This window comes from Panulirus ornatus, chromosome 43 (assembly GCF_036320965.1).
Source record: "Panulirus ornatus isolate Po-2019 chromosome 43, ASM3632096v1, whole genome shotgun sequence".
NCBI classification, from domain to species: Eukaryota; Metazoa; Arthropoda; class Malacostraca; order Decapoda; family Palinuridae; genus Panulirus; species Panulirus ornatus.
The window spans coordinates 6,799,587-6,805,586 of NC_092266.1; the positions used below are offsets into that span (position 1 = coordinate 6,799,587).

Genomic DNA, 6,000 nt, shown 5'->3' on the forward strand with positions numbered 1-6,000 from the left:
GGAGGGTGTCGCCACTTCCTCGAAGAAAGTGAACTTCTTTTCCTAATGTCGTGGAACGCCAACAAAAAACGGTGTGTGTGTGTGTGTGTGTGTGTGTGTGTGTGTGTGTGTGTGCGTGTAGACATGGTACATATACACAAGGTTAAGACGCGGGACATCCCCAGTGTAAGCCTCGCTCTCCATAACGCAGGAAATAACCACAAATGGTAATCCCATCCCAGACGCCACCTGCACTCTTCAACTACAAGTTCTGATAAACATTACAGGACATGATCATCATGATAAACATTACAAGTCATGATCGTCATGATAAACATTACAAGTCATGGTCGTCATGATAAGCATTACAAGTCATGATCATCATCATGATAAACATTACAAGTCATGATCATCATGATAAACATTACAAGTCATGGTCGTCATGATAAACATTACAAGTCATGGTCGTCATGATAAACATTACAAGTCATGATCATCATGATAAACATTACAAGTCATGATCATCATGATAAACATTACAAGTCATGATCATCATCATGATAAACATTACAAGTCATGATCGTCATGATAAACATTACAAGTCATGATCGTCATGATAAACATTACAAGTCATGGTCGTCATGATAAGCATTACAAGTCATGATCATCATCATGATAAACATTACAAGTCATGATCATCATGATAAACATTACAAGTCATGGTCGTCATGATAAACATTACAAGTCATGGTCGTCATGATAAACATTACAAGTCATGATCATCATGATAAACATTACAAGTCATGATCGTCATGATAAACATTACAAGTCATGATCGTCATGATAAACATTACAAGTCATGGTCGTCATGATAAACATTACAAGTCATGATCATCATGATAAACATTACAAGTCATGATCGTCATGATAAACATTACAAGTCATGATCGTCAGGATAAACATTACAAGTCATGATCATTATGATAAACATTACAAGTCTTGATATCATGATAAACATTACAAGTCATGATCGTCATGATAAACATCACAAGTCATGATCGTCATGATAAACATTACAAGTCATGATCGTCATGATAAACATTACAAGTCATGATCATCATGATAAACATTAAAAGTCATGGTCGTCATGATAAGCATTACAAGTCATGATCATCATCATGATAAACATTACAAGTCATGATCATCATGATAAACATTACAAGTCATGATCGTCATGATAAACATTACAAGTCATGATCATCAGGATAAACATTACAAGTCATGATCATCATGATAAACATTACAAGTCATGATCATCATCAAGATAAACATTACAAGTCATGATCATCAGGATAAACATTACAAGTCATGATCATCATGATAAACATTACAAGTCATGATCATCATCATGATAAACATTACAAGTCATGGTCGTCATGATAAACATTACAAGTCATGATCGTCAGGATAAACAAGTCATGATCGTCATGATAAACATTACAAGTCATGATCGTCATGTTAAACATTACAAGTCATGGTCGTTATGATAAACATTACAAGTCATGATCGTCAGGATAAACAAGTCATGATCGTCATGATAAACATTACAAGTCATGATCGTCATGTTAAACATTACAAGTCATGGTCGTTATGATAAACATTACAAGTCATGATCACCATGATTAACAAGTCATGATCGTCAGGATAAACATTACAAGTTATGATCGTCAGGATAAACATTACAAGTCATGATCATCATGATAAACATTACAAGTCATGATCGTCATGATAAACATTACAAGTCATGATCGTCATGTTAAACATTACAAGTCATGGTCGTTATGATAAACATTACAAGTCATGATCACCATGATTAACAAGTCATGATCGTCAGGATAAACATTACAAGTCATGATCGTCAGGATAAACATTACAAGTCATGATCGTCATGATAAACATTACAAGTCATGATCGTCATGATAAACATTACAAGTCATGATCGTCATGATAAACATTACAAGTCATGATCATCAGGATAAACATTACAAGTCATGATCATCATGATAAACATTACAAGTCATGATCATCATCAAGATAAACATTACAAGTCATGATCGTCAGGATAAACATTACAAGTCATGATCGTCAGGATAAACATTACAAGTCATGATCGTCATGATAAACATTACAAGTCATGATCGTCATGATAAACATTACAAGTCATGATCGTCATGATAAACATTACAAGTCATGATCATCAGGATAAACATTACAAGTCATGATCATCATGATAAACATTACAAGTCATGGTCGTTATGATAAACATTACAAGTCATGGTCGTGTTCATGGTCCATACAGTGTGACCAGTGGACGACGTGTTCATGGTTCATACAGTGTGACCAGTGGACGATGTGTTCATGGTTCATACAGTGTGACCAGTGGACGACGTGTTCATGGTCCATACAGTGTGACCAGTGGACGACGTGTTCATGGTTCATACAGTGTGACCAGTGGACGACGTGTTCATGGTTCATACAGTGTGACCAGTGGACGACGTGTTCATGGTTCATACAGTGTGACCAGTGGACGACGTGTTCATGGTTCATACAGTGTGACCAGTGGACGACGTGTTCATGGTTCATTCAGTGTGACAAGTGGACGACGTGTTCATGGTTCATACAGTGTGACCAGTGGACGACGTGTTCATGGTTCATACAGTGTGACCAGTGGACGATGTGTTCATGGTTCATACAGTTTGACCAGTGGACTACGTGTTCATGGTTCATACAGTGTGACCAGTGGACGACGTGTTCATGGTTCATACAGTGTGACCAGTGGACGACGTGTTCATGGTTCATACAGTGTGACCAGTGGACGACGTGTTCATGGTTCAAACAGTGTGACCTATGGAAGATGTGTTCATGGTTCATACAGTGTGACCAATGAACGACGTGTTCATGGTTCATACAGTGTGACCAGTGGACGACGTGTTCATGGTTCTTACAGTGTGACCAGGGGACGACGTGTTCATGGTTCATACAGTGTGACCAGTGGACGACGTGTTCATGGTTCATACAGTGTGTCCAGTGGACGACGTGTTCATGGTTCATACAGTGTGACCACTGGACGACGTGTTCATGGTTCATACAGTGTGACCAATGGACGATGTATTCATGGTTCATACAGTGTGACCAGTGGACGACGTGTTCATGGTTCATACAGTGTGACCAGTGGACGACGTGTTCATGGTTCATACAGTGTGACCAGTGGACGACGTGTTCATGGTTCATACAGTGACCAATGGACGATGTGTTCATGGTTCATACAGTGTGACCAATGAACGACGTGTTCATGGTTCATACAGTGTGACCAATGGACGATGTGTTCATGGTTCATACAGTGTGATCCAGTGGACGACGTGTTCATGGTTCATACATTGTGAGCAGTGGACGACGTGTTCATGGTTCATACAATGTGACCAGTGGACGTCGTGTTCATGGTTCATACAGTGTGACCAGTGGACGACGTGTTCATGGTTCATACAGTGTGACCAGTGGACGAGGTGTTCATGGTTCATACAGTGTGACCAGTGGACGACGTGTTCATAGTTCATACAATGTGACCAATGGACGACGTGTTCATGGTTCATACAGTGTGACCAGTGGACGACGTGTTCATGGTTCATACAGTGTGACCAGTGGACGACCTGTTCATGGTTCATACAGCGTGACCAGTGGACGAGGTGTTCATGGTTCACACAGTGTGACAAGTGGACGACGTGTTCATGGTTCATACACTGTGACCAATGAACGACGTGTTCATGGTTCATACAGTGTGACCAATGGACGATGTGTTCATGGTTCATACAGTGTGACCAATGAACGACGTGTTCATGGTTCATACAGTGTGACCAATGGACGATGTGTTCATGGTTCATACAGTGTGACCAGTGGACGACGTGTTCATGGTTCATACAATGTGGCCAATGGACGATGTGTTCATGGTTCATACAGTGTGACCAGTGGACGAGGTGTTCATGGTTCATACAGTGTGACCAGTGGACGACGTTTCATGGTTCATACAGTGTGACCAGTGGACGACGTGTTCATGGTTCATACAGTGTGACCAGTGGACGACGTGTTCATGGGGTTAAGGAAGGGTCCCTGGCATAGACGATATGATCTAACTGGTTGTTAGACGATATGATCTAACTGGTTGTTAATGCACTCCCTGTAGCAACTGCTTTGCCTGGGTAGTTAACATGGGTAGTTAACTAACGAAAGACCTCAGCTCGCACCGAAAACATCAGCTGATGACGGAGGTAAACACATGTTTGAAACGCCAGAAATGAACTGAAAATTGCTTTTATGTTTACACCTGAAATCACTGACTATCATACGTCGCCTAGACAATTTTGTTGTTATACACTGTAAACAACGCTTGTTAAGACTATCATCAAACAACTTGCCTGTGAACTAGCAGAAGAGTTGTGTGGGAGAGCTGAGGAGGTGGTTGATGTGAGCACAGCCACCACCTGATCCTCACTATACAAGATTGTTCACCTCAGCGCCTCAAGGACACATGTTTTCTTATATACCAGTGACCAGGGACCGCCAGCCACCTCCTCCTTCGCTGCCACTCCACCAGGTGGCTCGTTACCTGGGCTTCTGGTAAGCAGTTATCACCAAATTATTATCACTAAACGAGAGACTTTGGATCACCTTCACAATTCTAAGGCTAATTCTAATTTAAGGATAATTCATTTATCTTTCAAGTATGGCCTCTTCCTCCGACACAAGTTGCCAGATACCTCAAAATATTAGCTTGCCCAAACTGTCGTACCTGAGATATGGTTCATTTATAATACGAGAGCAACGGTTATATATATATATATATATATATATATATATATATATATATATATATATATATATATATATATATATATATATATATATATATATATATATGTGTGTGTGTGTGTGTGTGTGTGTGTGGTAAACTATATTGTTTATCTTGCGTGCACAGACCACCACATTTGTGACGTGTGATGATAATGGGTGGAGCCTATTCGCACCACACCGGCAACACGTCTCTTATATAATCACTATAAACATTACATTTTTTATATAAACATTACATTGTTTCATATAAACATTACATTGTTTCATATAAACATTACATTGTTTCATATAAACATTACATTGTTTCATATAAACATTACATTGTTTAATATAAACATTACATTGTTTCATATAAACATTACATTGTTTAATATAAACATTACATTGTTTCATATAAACATTACATTGTTTCATATAAACATGCAGCCCAGGGACAGGACTTCGTACCTAATAAACCACCTCACTCCATGATAATAATAACAATGATAATAATAATAATGATAATAATAATAATAATAATAATAATAATAATAATAATAATAACAATAATCATTATTATTGCCATAATAATTTGACGGTGAATGTGGACGAATTTGTTGACGACTGTGAGCGGGGTTTGATGTCCTTGTGTGGCCGGGGAAGGTTAGGAATGTTGGCTGGGTGGATGTATTATGCCACACCAAACCTTACAGCAACAGAGCGAACGTGGGTTCGAACCCGTGGATGAAGGAAGGAGAACATAGAGGACCAGAGTCGTCGGTTGTGAACCACAGAGACAGTCCAGGATGTGGATGGCAACACTGTCATCGCTGACAGACGCCTAGGGTCGAGGGCAGAAGACGAAAGCCATACACAGGGTTCGAGTGTTGTCACACGGGTTTCGAGTGTTGTCACCCCAGGTCATGTGTCCCAGACGGTCTAACCCAAAGAGGAGACACATCATGAGTATGGAGAATTGTATTTATTAGTTAAGGGATTCCATTTAACTTCTGACACCACTGCGCGTAGTCCTTAACATCTGCCACCACTGTGCCCAGTCCTTAACCTCTGCCACCACTCTGCGTATTCCTTAACCTTTGCCACCACTGCCAGTCCTTAACCTCTGCCACCACTGCC

The 6,000-nt window shown here is 39.9% G+C and overlaps 1 protein-coding gene across 3 annotated transcripts in view; it reads right to left on the minus strand.

Annotated features, from left to right (window-relative positions):
- The window catches only part of LOC139762293 (carboxylic ester hydrolase-like), a 74,606-nt gene extending 69,843 nt beyond the window's left edge, over positions 1-4,763 (minus strand). Inside the window, exon 1 of one of the 3 annotated variants that reach the window (XM_071686878.1) lies at positions 4,449-4,763. The gene's annotated coding sequence lies outside the window, so the exon portion shown is untranslated. The remainder of the gene's footprint in view (positions 1-4,448) is intronic. The other 2 variants (XM_071686880.1, XM_071686881.1) reach the window with 2 other exon arrangements.
- Between the last annotated feature and the right edge of the window lie 1,237 nt (positions 4,764-6,000).